The sequence below is a fragment of the Rattus norvegicus genome, chromosome 17 (assembly GCF_036323735.1).
Source record: "Rattus norvegicus strain BN/NHsdMcwi chromosome 17, GRCr8, whole genome shotgun sequence".
Classification (NCBI taxonomy): Eukaryota; Metazoa; Chordata; class Mammalia; order Rodentia; family Muridae; genus Rattus; species Rattus norvegicus.
In genome coordinates this window covers 81,117,630-81,132,712 of record NC_086035.1, presented here as the reverse complement: position 1 = coordinate 81,132,712, position 15,083 = coordinate 81,117,630, and the positions used below count along the sequence as shown (strand labels likewise).

The 15,083-nt window shown below is 44.3% G+C and overlaps 1 protein-coding gene across 8 annotated transcripts in view; it reads left to right on the top strand.

The window, feature by feature from the left end:
• Positions 1 to 15,083, top strand: part of Rsu1 (Ras suppressor protein 1) — a 248,280-nt gene that overhangs the window by 153,415 nt on the left and 79,782 nt on the right. Inside the window, exon 9 of one of the 8 annotated variants that reach the window (XM_039096065.2) lies at positions 1 to 15,083. This exon is cut by the window's left edge and continues 31,420 nt beyond it; it is cut by the window's right edge and continues 19,095 nt beyond it. The exons of the other annotated variants lie outside the window; for them this stretch is intronic. The gene's annotated coding sequence lies outside the window, so the exon portion shown is untranslated. 8 annotated transcript variants of the gene reach the window in all.

Sequence of the window (15,083 nt, the reverse complement as noted above, 5' to 3'; positions counted from 1 at the left end):
AACTACCAAGGAGGAAAAGAGAAAGGAGGAACTGGAGACGTGGCTTAGTGGGTGAGGGTCACTTGCTACATTAGCATGAAGATCTGAATTTGAATCCCAAGCCCCGCCATTAGAAGTCCGGAATGCCAGCTTGTGTGAGTTTATAACCTCAGTGCTGGAGAAGGTGCAGATGGGAGAATCCTTGTAACTCTGGTCACCTGGCTAGCGCCATGAGAGACCCTGCATGGTGGTCTGAACATGCTTGGCCCAGGGAGTGGCACTGTTAGGAACTGTGGCAATGTCAGAGTAGGTGTGACCATGTTGGAGGAAGTGTGTCACTGGGTAGGCAGGCTTTGAGGTCCTATTGTGGAGTACCACCAATGGAAAAGAGACTACACTTCCTGGTTGCTTGTAGAAGATGCGGTCTTCTCCTGGCTGCCTTTAGATCAGGACATAGAACTTTCAGCTCCTCCAGCTCCCATGCTTCCTGCTGTGATGATAATGGACAGAAGCTGTAAGCCAGCCCCAACTAAATGTTGTCTTTTATAAGAGTTGCCTTGGTCATGGTGTTTCTTCACAGCCATGGTAACCCTAACTAAGACACCTTGCCTCAAGGGAATAAGGTGGTCAGTGACAGAGTAGGACACCCAGCACCTTCCTCTAACCTCCTCATGCATGGGCCCATATGCCTGAACACACATTTCATAGCATATATCACATGCCAGGATGTTTGATTAAAATAAAACAAAGGGAAGACATGCAAAGTGCACAGCCAAGTACCAGGCACTTGGTAAAAGCAGCGGTAAAACGTATGATTACCTCCTTTTATTTACTTATTAGAAGGGGGCATTTAAAGTTAGGTCCTGTAGAACGCCAAGTAACATTCTCACAGACTCAACAAGTTGTTTGTAAAAGATGGCTTCCCATCTGGAGCGGTGGCTCAGCAGTTAAGAGGGTTTGTCGGACTTGGAGGGTACCCAACTTCAGTTCCTAGCACCCCTAGTTCATTCCTCAACTCCTGGAGAGTTTACACCTAGTCTGGACTCCAGGGCCAACACTATTCCCTTGCACACACACCCCTGCAGAAAAACACACATACACGTGATTAAAAATAGGATCGTTTTTTAAACACGGATCTCCTGTGGAACCTGGAAGTTGTCCGTTATTGTTGTCCGTTATTAGGATGTGTAGTGGTAACCTGCTGGTAATGATCATGTCAGCTGACAGAACTTAGCAGGTAGCACCCAGCCCTGGTGCTTGGTTTTCTAGTTTGAATTCTCTGTAGCCATAAGGTATTAGTGTTGCATGATATAGATCAGGAGACTGAGATAAGGAACAGTTGATATCTTTCCCGTGGTGCTGTAGTCAGTGAAGAGAGCTATGTGTGATACAGTACCACTTGTGTCTGGACCACTTTAAGTTACTGACTGGGACCTAATATGATACTGAAGGTCTCATTTAAATTCTCAAATGAAGAAAGGATTTTAGTTTCCTTTGTATTTCTGTGATAAAACACCATGGCCAAAAGCAACTTAGAGAGGGAAGTGTCATTTTGGCTGATACTTCCTAATCACAGTCCATCAGTGAGGGAAGCCAGGACAGGAACGAAAGCAGAGAGCTGGGCGGAATGCTGCTTTCTTAATTGACCCCCACTGCTCACTCAGTTTGCTTTCCTACACTTCCCAAGATCACCAGCCCACAGATAGAACCGGGCTTCTCACCCCCAAATCAATCATCAATCAAGAAAATGTCCCCAAAGACTTGCCTACAGACCAGTCTGATAGAGCCAGTGTCTCAATTAAGGTTGCTTCTTTACAGTTGACTCTGTCTTGTGTCAAGATGACAAAAAACCTAACCAGTACAGTAAATAAGATAGTAAGAATCCACTACACACAAACACACACACACACACACACACACACACACACACACTGCATTTATTACCATATATAGAGAGATTTTTGTCCATGGAGTGAGCTCCCTACTTTAAAGTTATAACCATCATTAACATATATAATATTTTATGTCTATATGTATGTAGCATGTGTGTATATGTTCATGTTTGTGTGTGTGTGTGTGTGTGTGTGTGTGTGTGTGTGTGTGTGTGTGTCCTGCCAACACTTTAATTGCTAAGCCATTTCTTCAGGCCCTGAAAAATAATGGTTCACTCTTCAGGTATCTATTAGAAATCTACATTGTGTAAGTAGACTAAGCCTTGGTCTAAAGATCAACTCTTGACATGTGACTTTTGACAATGCTGTCAATAATTTTCTCAGTAGCAGATTATATCTGCTAGTCTGTTCTAGAAATTATCATTCCTGTGCTTGACATTGTCCAGACAGATCTTCTCAGTCCGCGTGGCTGGGCATTATTGAATGACTTCTGTACTGTATTGCGATTCTAATAGGCTGTAGTTCTATACAACTCTTTAGTGGTCCTTCAGTGGACTCTGCTAACTTTTACACAGCCGTGAGTTCCCCGAAATCCACTTGATATTTTTTTAATTGATCACTCTGTTGTCTGCTGAGTTGGCTAAGCAGTAGACTTTGGCCTTTCTCAAAGGGGACATTCTTACAATTTCACTTTAAATTAACAGTTTATAGTAATATTTGAAGATGTTGCTTGGACTCATTATTTAAAGAAATGAAATCGTATCATTTGTAAATTCCGTACCAGAGTGCGAAAGTGGAAAAAGGCAGCATAAAAATTTGAAATCTTGAGAAATGAACAAGAATTCTATGGGAAACCTAAGTAGAGAAGAGAAGGATCTCATTCAGTGAAGTAGTTCACCACCCAACAGGTTAAACAGCTTGACATAGCAGCCCATTACTACGGTCCTTTCGAGAATATTATATGTGGCATTTCAAGAATGGGTACACATAGCCTCAGTGTCCTTCTTAAGCCAAGAATAACATTTCTTCATTTACTTCCCACATGAAACTATGCCACCCAGGACATAATTAATGACTGGAAATCTTAAGACAAAAGAAAGTAGCTCACTCCTAAGTGTATAGTGGATATTCTCTGAAAAAGTTATTGACAGAAAAGACCAGAGACCCAAATTCTAACAGTAGAATAGATTCCTACAGTTAACTAGAAGTCAGTATTCAGTGTTCGAGGCAGGCATTGGTAAGATTTCTGTCTCCACGGTTCCCTCATGGATTTTACAGACTATGCTTTATATCCCTCAGTAACTTCTCTATATTATTTAGTTTGTTTTTTCTGGACTTTTCTAACCATTCCCCCTTCCACTTCCTTTCCTTCTCTGTACTTGCCTGTCTTCTTTGCACATCTCTCTGCTAAAAGTAAAAGTGGATATTGCTCTAAATCTGTCACAGGATAATAGAACGGATACAGATCAACTATACCCCTTCCCATATCCAAGGGAAAAGAAATCAAGATCCAAGTTGTTGCCACAAATCTGTGGGGTCAGCTATACATACTTCTCTGTGCCTTAAGTTATCAGAGAATAAAGAAATCATTTGAATTATCTTTCAGATTTAATATCCACCATACCAAGGTAGTTATTCCAAGACGTGTACCAGTTGCACCTTGGCCATGTCTGAACACATATGTGCATACACATGTACGGATGGACACACTCAAAAGTACAACTCAAACTGCAAAGTCCTGCAAGCATGCGCTTTCTTCTCTCTCCTCCCTCTTTTCCTCACCCCCACTCTCTCTCTCTCCTTCCTTCACCCTTTCTCTTCCTGATTCTCCTAACTTTGGTTCACCTCAAACAGAAGGCTTTGGGTGTTTTTTTAAAGTAACTTTGGTTCATAACTTTTTCAGATGCCGGGTGCTCCATCGACTCCTGTTAATGTGAAGTGAGGGTATTAAACCTTTCTAAAATATATTATCTCATTGATATTAAAAGCCTACAACTTCTGGGCTCTTATTCTAGACTGGCTGCTCAGATAAAACATGAGCTGACTGAGTTGCTTCGAGGTGGTGAGCCAGAGTGTTGGTATGAATTGCAGTGTTTCCATAAATATTTCCAGACACAGACAGGTGGATGCAACCGGAAAGACCTGAACAAATCCTCGGGATGCCGGTATTGTCACAGGGTCCCCATGCAGAATGAAGTTGTGTGACAAAGTGTTTCCCTGGTGATTTGGCTGCAGATGAAAATGTCTTCGGCAATAAAATTCTGTGCTTAAGTCTCAGCCCTGGGCACTCATCACTCAGCGCCTGACACATCAAGGATCTTTTTCGCTGGATTAGTTAATATGTTGGCAGAAATATGAGAAACATTGTCATTCCCTCAATTTCAGTGCGTGGATTTACCCCCTACCTTTAAACACATTAATTTTTAACAAAATATTTTGCAATCCACAAATCCACCGTTAATCCATAGGAGTGTCTTAGAACAGAGATTAGGAGTGTGTTACTGTGAGGGTCTTCTGCATCACCAACACTGGGACACATGTAACTGTAACAACCATTGGACGAGCCTTTGGGGGAAATTTAAAGGCTGGTTAGGCAATTAGCGGTGAGGCCGGTAGTAATTATAGTAGCTGGACGAACTGCTCATGGCTTATGGATTAATACATTATTATTTAACAGGTCAACGTCTCACATGATTTTAATCGCACTTCGTATTGTGGGCACACCTTTATTAGCAGTGGTGTTTTATAACTTAATAAATTTTCTATAATGAGTTCAGAAGTTCTATTTGCATAATGCTAAAGAAATAATGTACCCCGTACATTACCGCTCACAAGCGGGGGACAGTCCTTGAGGATCCCAAGCAGAGAACTGTCCGAGATAATTCTGCATTAAAGACACTTACAATAACGAGATCATTTTACACTGCATCCTATTATTTCTGGTGGTGACAAGCCTGGATTTCACAAAGTCACTAAGAAAACGGGACAGGGATGGAGAGGACAGTGAACCACAGGAATTTCACACGTTTAATAAGCTTGAATTATCCACTTATTAAGTTGTAAAAACCATCAGGTGCTGGAGTTGAAGACTGCCATGCCGTCCTTTACCCCTTCCTTCCCGCCACAGTTCCCTGTATGTCAAGAGCTATCAGATAGACTGGTTTGAGCTGTGTTTATTTTAGTGGAATTTGTGTTTTCTTTAGCTTGGGGATTTGCAAGCCCCACCCATGCATCCTCACCTCTGGCTGCATCCATTGCCCTCTCAAGAACCCCGTTCCCTGATGGCTTCTCCGAGAACTAGCTTCCTGTGAGAACACCCCTCATCCCCTGTCCTCTCGTGGAAAGGAGAAACTAACGTGCAAAGATTGACAGTTTTACTGCAAGTGCTGTGCTAGTTCAGGCGTGTCCTGTTCATGAAGGTTTTATTTTAGATCATAGACCCACTGGGGCCTCAGTTCTGCAAAGTCTTTTGAGGCCATGGTGTGATTCTGGAGCAGAATTAGACCAGGGTGATCATCTGCATAAGCCTCAAGGAGGTTAACAAGCATGAAGTCAAACCAAACCAAAGTAAAGAAGAAAAATGCTATGGTGAGAGGGCCTTGGAAGCCCTACTGAGGTTATTTCCTGATGTGCTGGCGTACATCAGGAGCTCCCAAGGGAGGGCCTCCAGCATTCTTCAATTGCCCAAAGTTGCTGACCAAAGAGCCCTTTATGGAGTCACATGTAAACATGGTAAAACGCAAATATGAGTCAAAATATAGGACATATTTAAAAATAGGTGGTCCCCCTGTTGTGGCTACCACACTCATTTTATCAGGGTAGAAACAATCATAGATGCTGAAGGGATTTTCAAGCTGTGAAAGTACCACAGGAAGTAAGGCCCCTCCTCTTCTCTGATGTCTTTGTTTGTTTGTTAACAGAGCCGGGAGGAAACTGTATACTGAGCCGCGGTTGTTGAGTGAGGGTATCTGAACACCTTTCTTTCTGTCTCTTTAGTCTTCCTACTCTACTCTCCTCTACCAGAAAAGGCACTTTTTTCTTTGTCTTCCTGTTCTTTCTTAATGTTTATTTATTTATTAATTTATTCAGTCAGTCAGTCAGTCAGTCGGTCAGTCTGTTAGTCGGTCAGTCATTGGATATATGATGCTAACTGAAGAAAATTTTTTATGGCCTGTGGCTGACCTGAGTTCTCATTTCAAGGACTTTTACTGGTAACATATGCTGTTTCCGTTGTTTTAAAAGTGTGTGTGCATGTGTGTGTATGTGCACACACACATGCACACACACACACACACACACACACACACACACGAGCCTGTGTCTCTCTGTTATGCAAATGTTTGCACCTATGTGTAAGTGAGTGTAGAAGCTAGGGGTTGAAGCGGGGTGTCCCCCTCAATCACTTTTTCATATTATTTTCTGAGGCAGTGCTTATCACTTAACCTGGATCTTGCCTTTCGGACAGACTGACTGGCCAGTTTGTCTGCACAATATTCCTGTCTCCATCCTCCTAGTGCTGGGGTTACAGGTTCGTATCTTCCCTGCCTGGCTTTTTATATTTGTGCTAGGATTCCGAACCTGTGCTTTACAACACAGGTTCTTTCATTAAGCATTGAGGTAGCTGTTTGTGCTAGCTTCTAAATGATTGACACCAGTTATTACAATAGCTATTACGAGGTTTTTAATATATTAATGTAGCCCGACAATTGTCTTTATGTTTGCTGTTTTGGACACTCGACTTCTAGATCAGTCTAGGCTTTTAACCGAAAGCCACTGGGGAGCTAATTTTTGCTGCACAGATAGTTAGAGCCACATCCTTAGCAACCGAACTTTAGCATAACCTCCTCCATTTCTCTCTGCAGCTAGTTCATGGTCACAGGAACGTTTTCACGAAATGAACAGTTTGGGGTGCTGAAAAGGTGCTGTTTTTATTTCACACAGAGTCAAGACTGAATTTCCACATGGTTTGATTCAGCACTGCCAAGTCTGCTTCTGGTCTCCGGGATAGTTTGTTGTAATTTATCTATCATGTTTTAGGTGTGTGAAGTAAAGAGAACCTAGTGCTTAGGTTGTTACTTAGTGGTAAGGCATGTGTGAGGTCCTGCCTTCCATCTTTAGCACTTTGGGAGTGGGGGAAGTAAAGAAAACAGAGAAAGAGGAGAAGGAGAGAGGGGAAGAGGGAGGGGAGAGAAACAGAGACAGAGAGAGACACACACAGAGAGAATAGTGTTCCTTCATTACTCGTTTATTCGATGTTTATGGTACCCATTGTTTTCCCTTGGAAACAGTAGAGAATAAAAACAGCACTTGCCATCATAAAGTGTGAATTCTGCTGGGACGTAAGAGTAAATGAACGCATGCACAGCATGTTAGATGGTGATGAAGGTAGGAGAAGAGGATTGCTAACTAATACTCAGTGATGGGAAGGCCTCGGAGACCCCCAAGGAAATGCAGAAACATAGCAGAAGGATGCTTCCTGGCAACAAGTGCTCCCACCCAAGGAAAAGCAGGCCGGCACCTACAGAGGGAGCTGTGGGATAAAGCAGGAAGGAGCTCGAACAGGTGGCTTTGAACAGAGAGCATTAGAGCTAGGAGGTCTCCTGTACCACTGCAAAGATTTTAGCCACCTTCCTGGAAGAGGCAGGAAGCAATTCACATATTTCAAGGCGTGGCTAATTTCTATCTGAAAGAAAGAAAGAAAGAAAGAAAGAAAGAAAGAAAGAAAGAAAGAAAGAAAGAAAGAAAGAAAGAGAGAGAGAAAGAAAGACCTGCTACAAGCAGGTTAGAAGGAAGGAGCGAAAACAAATCGGAGGAAATTGAAATCATCAAGGCAGGAACAGCAGCTGAGATGAGACTTACAAAGCTCTAGGCCTGTGTTTAAAAGGGGAGGCTGACAGAATCTGCCAGCGGGTTCCGTGTGGGATGGGACAGGAGGACAGGCGCCAGGGGTGACTTTGCTACATGAGCGATTTCCAGCCTGAAGTAGGCCTTGCTAATTTGGGGGCTTCTGGGAGGGAAACAGATTTGAAGGAGGGGGCAGCAAGGAACGGCTAAGGGTAAGCTGCCTCCAGACATCCAAGTGGAGACACTCAGTAGGCGGGTGGCTGCAGGAGTCTGGGGGCGGCCTTGAGATCTTGGCTGGAGACTGAGATGTGTTGGTTGCTAGTCATGAATCTGGAGGAGAACATGTAGGGAGTGAGTGTAAAGACAAGGAGACATCCACACACTGAGCCCCCAGGCGCCCTGGAGAGGGAGTCTGGCACAAAAAACCAGGAGGAGCCACTAGTGATGGAGCAAGACCAACAGAAGGTAGTGCTCAGGAAGCCTGGCAACCTCAGCATCTCTAGAATGGGGACGTTGTCTGCTCGTCCTGGTCAGACTGAGCTAGGATTAGAGCTGCCTAGAATTGGAGATGCAGCAGGCTTATTCAGGCCTGGGCCTTGGCCTTGGTGATGTCATGGTCCTGCTGGCTCAGTTGAGACAGATTTAGGCTTGCTCCATGTACAGACAAATGCCAGTTGCTGGAAATGGGGGCCGCTGAGCATTTCGCAGGGTGGCCATAGAGAGTCTGTATGAATGGAAATGCCCAGCTGAGGGAAATCAGATGGATGCTGTGGGGCACAGGGCAGCTGTTCCCACAGTAGCGTCAAATGCCAGAGTCAGAATTCAAAGCAGCTGGGACTACGGGCACATACCATCATGCCTGACTAAGGGACTAGGATCCTGAATACAGTGAAGGGACTCCCCTTGGCTTCTGAGACTCATCCAGAGCCAAGGAAAAGAAGGCAACAGCACTGGGACTAACACGCAGGGCTGGAGATTGCTGCCTGGACCAGGTGACAGCTTCCTCTAATGGAATTAAGTTTCTTCTTTTCTGCCTGCTGCTAAGAGTACCTTTGCTACCTCTGGGCAATAGCCTCAGTGTTCAGTAAAATAGGATTCATGAGGAGAGACAAAAGGGAGAATGGAGTGGGAAGTACAGATCTAGAAATGTCTATAAAATAACTGGTTAACAGAGGAAGAGGGAAGAGAGTGAGACAGGCAGGCAGACAGACAGACAGACAGACTGACAAACAGAATGGCTGAGCTGAAGAAGTAAATTCAGATGGCAAACGTTCGAAGGCTCTGGATGAGAATCCGAGCCGGTCTCTCTTCTTCTTACTCCGTCACGAGAAGTTAGCCAGAATATTCTCAAAAGCACTTGATTTCCAGCATTAAATACAGCGCCGTGTGTGCATCCGCTCCCCTGTCACTGGTCGTCACTGTTGCTTTCAGTTGCAGGTCATTATAGGCAGAGCTGCCCTGGCTAATCTTTTTCTGGATGTACATTTTCCAAACTAGTTGTTCCACATAAATAACCAGGCAAAAGCATCCCTTCATTAGCTGGAAAGTAACAAACAGAAAGGAAAATCAAAGTAACAATTCATAACCATGACTTAGTCTCGGCCAATAACAGAGCCCAGCAAACCCTTGATAACGTCTGTGGATTCAGTGCCTCCAAATATTCCGTGAGAGACGTAAGGCGTCTCTGAGCCTCATTTCCAAATTTCACACGCTTCGACCTGGGGCATTCTACCACACGGTAACAAAAACCACATCTCTGCACGTGTTTGTTCTATCTAGGAGTTGAGCACCATTTAATGCAGAGGATGCAGTGAAGACATTTAAAGCATAAGGTGCAGGGGCAACAAGGCCAGGTTTCTGTGAAGCACTCAGTTGTGTGTGAAAATCGTTTGCAAGAAATAAAACACTGGAAGGTGATACAGAATTTCCTCCACTTTTTAATATAAAGAATTGCACAGTTAGGAACAACTCCCATCTGCTTTAAATACAACGTAAACTACGAGATGCAATTGATGGGTTTAAGGAAACATGCTTGCACATCCACTGTTTGGATTGCTCTCACATAAGCCTCTATTACTTTTGCAGAACTACTGGGGAAGAGGTGGGGAGGATTTCCTCCCATGAGACAAGAGCAAAAGTCCCGATGCCATCTTGCACTCAGCCTTGTCTCTAATGGAATTTAAGTTGCTGCCTGTCTCGCCCCGGTCACTTCCTGGCTTCCTGGCAGCATGGTGCCAGCACTGCGTGGTGAAAGGTGTGCATGGGCACAGACGGCAAAGTTGTAGTTCACTTGCTTGGAGCCACCTGATAAATAGAGGATGCTAGGAAAGACAGATTGAGAAATCGTGTGAGATCCCATACTGTTGTCATCTGTCTTTTGGGTTAATGAGAGTCAGGAGTGGGGAGGAGAAAACCAGTTGGAGACGCCTTGAACCAGGTGGCAGTCGGTGGTTGGTATCGATGTCCAGTTGCTTTCGGTGCCCTGGGGTCACTGCCCACCTAGGAATGGATGCCTTCTCACTGCCCGTGTATAGCTTTTACTGAAGATAAGGAACGAATCTAAGCATAGCCCATAAGATTCTGGGGTTGAGAAGTTAGTGGTCCATTAGGCCATTCCCTTATATACCCTTGAAAGTCCCTCCCACCCCCCACCCTACTGTTACCCTATTTCTGCTTGCATGCTTCCAGAACAGGAGACTTACTAAGCATATTCGCTGTATATTCATGTGCTTTCTAGGACATTCACCAAGAAACCTTATCAGATCATTGGTTTCCTTAACCAAGCGAAAGGATCTAAAACCAATCCATGCCCTTGGGCAGCTTCAAGATATCGGCTTTTGGTTGGTTGGTTTTCTTTGTTTCATCCCCAGATGAAGACATCATGTGATAGATACCAGAAGCATTTTGGTTCCTTTCATTTTAGGCATTCTTCCTACCTGGTGACCACGGTATCTTCAGTAGCTTTGACATACCTGACACTGGTTTTCAGACATGCCCTCGTATTTGGCATATTCTCTTCATAGCTTTAAAATGTATGTGGCATGAATACATACATACATATATACATTCATATATGCATGCATGCATATATACATACATACATGCGTACACACACATACACAGGAAAACACTATGCACACAAAATAAAAATAAATCTTTTGGGGGAAAAAAAGAAATAAGAGCATATTGTAAGGGTCTCTGGGGTTTTTAAAGACACTTCAAACTTACTACTAATAAACCAAGGGTGTTCGCTGCAGGGGAAGGAAAATCCGAGCTGGTGAGATCGAAGGGTTTTAAAGGGCTTTGCAACCTTGATAGTCTCGGAAAGCAATTTGTTCTCCATAGTTTATAGAGAATGCTAAACCTCGTGTCTTATTTATCGTCTGGCAGAATTTGGTTTGGTGGCTGCTGTTCGTGTAATAGAGATACAAAAGGAAAGGGGATAAAAAAATCAAAGGCAGTCCTCATTGTCTTTGGAAGACAGTGATAGGCTGTAGAGATGAACTTTTGATGAGTCCGGGGAGTGTGACAGACATTAGCAGAGAATGCTTTTCCACAGCCCTCTCTTAGGGTAGGTAGGACTCCGGGACTGAAGTGGGAACCGGAAGTACCAAGGTGGGAACCGGAAGCGTCAAGGCGGGAACCGGAAGTGTCAGGGTCAAGGAAGGAATCATGGGCTCCCAGTGGGCCATAACTTGGGGCATTTCAGGCAAAGCTGGCCGGGCAGTAGTAGCAAGAAACTTATCTGTGGGTTGTTCCACAGATGACAAAATCTCAAAATCAATCTCTCTCTCTCTCTCTCTCTCTCTCTCTCTCTCTCTCTCTCTCTCCCCCTCCCCCTCCCTCCTATCCTTGGAACATTGCACAAATTAAATCAGTGTTTTTGTTTTTAAATCAAAAGGGCAAAAATAAGGCGAGCTGTGATTAGTACTGGTAGGCTGTCTGGAATGAGGAGGTGTTCTAGGGCACAAGGTCGGGGTCCTGACGCAGTAAAGCACAGTTTTCCCTTTGGGGGGTGGGGGGACTCTGCTTTGTTTGCTCTTACTGTGCGGCTCATAGCAACAACTAACCCAAGGTCCTAATGGTGACCACCACTGGGTAGTGGCACTCTGAACTGTCACCGCATGCTGACCATGGTCACAGGACCCCATTACGGGCACCCCAGCTCATTCCTGGCTTAAATTCCCTCTGAACCACCAGGCACTGGCCTCACTACCACCAACTGTAGCTCTCTTATAAGAAGCTTGCCTCTGATCCTCCCGCGAACACCACAGTTTTCTTTGTAATGGCTGAATTAATCATCAGAAATAATTTGCTGGCAGCCAGTTGGATGTTAATTGTGAGTGGAAATATAGGGCTCCTTAAATAAGAATGTGTTTATTGTTGTTGGGTAAAAAAGCAAATAACTGAAACAGAAGGAAAAAGGGGGGTGGTTTTTGTTGTTGTTGGTTTTTTTGTTTTGTTTTTTTTTTTAGCTAAAAGGGATAACACGTTGAGTTCATTAGACGGGAGATGAAACTATTGAACCCATGATATGAAGAAGGGCTTAAAGGGCCTGTTAAATAATTATTACTTCCTGGTAAAGAAGGGATCCAGTTTGGGATATTTCGATGCAAAGCAAAAATCTGGTGCTGATTAAATGGGAGATGGCACATTTGCAGAATATCTGTCTGATTATATCCTAATTTAACTGCATACTGTGTCCCAGGTTGGTGAATCATTCTAGCAAGTGCTACCGAGGATGAATTACTTTCAATTAAATGGATCATGGCCACTGAAAAAGAAATCCTGAAACACACCTGTAGCGTGGGCCCATGCAGGGAGCAAAGCTTCCCAGCACACAAAGGGATAGATGGATTAGGGGTTGGCTATCTAAAGCTGGCTTTTGGTATCACCTGATTCTTTTCTTTTACATTAATGAGGCTGGAGGTGAAGGCCAGTAAAGACTTCACAGATGTGTATGATGCAGGTTGTATGTTACTGACTCTGTTAGAACAAGCGCGGGGGCCAGCAGACCCTCGGTCATTGGGAGGCTGGTTCACATCCATTGTGAAACTACTTTTAAAAACAAAGAAGCAGAAAATGACTAGATATTACTAAGAAAGCAGAAAATTAAGGAGAAAACCCCTAAAACGTCCTAATCAATTCACACGGGGGAATGGGCTGGATAGCTCAGGAGAAAAGCAAGATTCCAAGCCCACATTGTAGAGCAATCTTTAATTAACAAGTCAACAAAGACACTGAAAAACCTTTTGACGTGTCCCACCTCCAATGTGTTCCTTCTCTCAACATTAAGTGATATATAATTTCTTATTAAATAGCCAGCTGGTAAAAAATAATGTAAGGGCTTGTCTATTACCATCCAGTCAGCATCCATCAGGTTAGCTTGGCTGGTGGAAACATGCACTTCCTTTTAGGTTTTGCTTGAAGTACAGCAAGGTGGCAACTCCCCAGTTCTGCGAGTGGCTCATGGACCATTCTTGGCGAACACCATCCCTGGGGAAGTTTTCCACAGAGACATCCACAGGTGTCTACACGCGGCAGCATCCCGGCAGGCAGGCTGTGAACCAGGAGGCAACGATGCGCTAATGATTCGATCAACACCCCCCCGAAACTTTTTCCAGCTATACTAGGGTTGACTTGCGCAACACGTTTTCTTGTTTCCGAGATAAGAGTAGTTGAAGCCTAGCGGGAATTTGAGGGAGGATTCTACTTATTAAATCTAATTTCTCTTTGCATGTTACTCAAGCTACTCTCTGCCATCTTACGGTGCAGCGAGCGGTTCGGTGACCTCGACTCTCCATCCTATGAACAGGAGAGGAAACCCATGTGTCCTGCCGAGTCTCAGTCCTCTGTGTGTCCCAGATCTGCTGAAGGGATGCTCTGCCGTAGCAGCCTGGGTCTGCATCCAGATGGCCGCGAGACTCTGTTGAAAGGGATTAAGAAAAAGTAGAACCAAGCATACGGGGTCGGCTGCGCAGCATCAGCCGCACCTAGTGCTGTTTGGGAAATGCAAATGGCCCCCTTAGTCTGAACATGCGCAACAGCTATAAAAGTTCCAGAATATGCTATACTTTGGCAAGTGCCACATGTCTGTCCTGCTCCTAGGTATACAATCTTGTATATTTGTTTATGCGTGCATGCGTGCGTGCATGTGTGTGTGTGTGTGTGTGTGTGTGTGTGTGTGTGTGTGTGTGGTATGTCTGTGTGTTCACACATGTTTGGGTGCAGGTGTGTGTACAGGAATGAAGTGCCTGTGTAAAGGCCAGAGGTTGACATCAGATGTTGTTGGTTTTTTTCCACGTGGAGAGATTTAATGAAGAAACTAGACAAGGGGAAGGGGCGAGAGAAAGAAGAGAAAGAGCAGAGAGAAAAGAGAGAGCGCATTGTTTTGTTTTGTTTTTCATTGCTCTCCACTTTATTTTCTAAGGGAGACTCCACCGTGAACCTGGAGCTCACTGATTGGTTAGTCTAGGGAGGCAAGTTGCTTTGAGACCCGTCTCCCCCTCTAGAGCCTAGGCGGGCTGCTAGGTCTGCCTAACTCTTATGTGGGTTCCAAGGATCCCAGATCTAGTCCTCGTGTTCGCACAAGTGCCTGATCCACTGAGTGGTCTCTCAGCCCCTTACCCGTGCACATTCTGCGGGACAGTGGTGAGCACTCGGTGTGTCACTGCACGGTGGGAACTGTGCCCTGGCCAAGGGGCAAGCATTTGAGAAACAAATGGAACTCACTGGACCCCACCCAAGCACAAGAGAAGCTGGAAAGCTAAAAAAGATTTTTATTACCTTAATTCTCTTCTTTAAATGGAAAAAAAAAAAACCAAAGCCCACCCCCTTTGGAGAATTTGTTGGAGAATTTTGAAAGGTCAAACCTTAAGACTCAATTAATAAAATGAAGGAATTAATAAAAAGAGAGAAGAGGGAAACTTACAAATTTGAAGCCAGCTTTGTCAAGCTTCCCATATTGAACATAAGCCAGCAGCCTTTCCGTCCCCTGTAGCTTCCCAGCCCCAAGGTGGAAAGTCATATGGGCACAGCGTACCATAATTCATTATCTTTGTTGTTGATTAGGGATGTTCGTCAGGTGTCAACAAATGCCTTCTCCGCCTGTCTGGTGGAGCTATTCATTAAATCTACATTTTCTGTAGCCCAAGTGAAAAGCAAATGTTAAACTTCTTGCACCCAGCTTAGGCTATTTAACCAGTGAAACAGAAACGTAGCTTCTTTAGAAGAAGGTGGATTGTGTGTGGCAGTTTGCAGAAGGTTAAAGAAGCCAAGGCAAATGTAAAAATTGTCAAAAGTGTCTACCCCAGCGTCTAAGGTCATGGTCAACAAACTGCTAATTAATGTGAAGTCAGGTTCATGTAT